The following is a 743-nucleotide window of genomic DNA, read 5'->3' on the forward strand; positions in this document are numbered from 1 at the left end:
ATTTTTTCTCAGGTCCCTCAATTTCAGCCAGAAAATACCTGAAATCATAGAAAAACACATAAACTCATAGTAAATTCCAAAAAAGTGAATTTTAACTAAAAACTAATAAAAATATACTAAAAACTAACTAGAACATACTGAAAACATACTAAAAACAATGCCAAAAAGCGTACAAATTATCCGCTCATCAATAGTATTATTGATTCTCCTATTGTAGTATGTTGATTCTTGAACACAGTTACTTTATGAGTCTTGGCCGTGGCTCTAAGCACTTTGTTTTCCAGTATTACCACCGGATACATAAATGCCATAGACACATGATTGGGGGAACTGATGAGCGGATAATTTATACGCTTTTTGGCATTGTTTTTAGTATGTTTTTAGTATGATCTAGTTAGTTTTTAGTATATTTTTATTAGTTTTTAGTTAAAATTCACTTTTCTAGACTTTACTATGAGTTTGTGTGTTTTTCTATGATTTCAGGTAATTTTTGGCTGAAATTGAGGGACCTGAGCAAAAATCTGATTCAGAGGCTGAAAAAGCACGATAGATGCTGTTGGATTCTGACCTCCATGCATTCGAAGTGTATTTTCTGGAGCTACAGAAGCCTAATTGGCGCGCTCTCAACGGCATTGGAAAGTAGACATCCTGGGCTTTCCAGGAATGTATAATAGTCCATACTTTGCCCGAGATTTGATGGCCCAAACCGGCGTGGCAAAACAGCCTCAGAAATTCCAGCGTTT

This window comes from Arachis duranensis, chromosome 4 (genome assembly GCF_000817695.3).
Source record: "Arachis duranensis cultivar V14167 chromosome 4, aradu.V14167.gnm2.J7QH, whole genome shotgun sequence".
NCBI lineage: Eukaryota > Viridiplantae > Streptophyta > Magnoliopsida > Fabales > Fabaceae > Arachis > Arachis duranensis.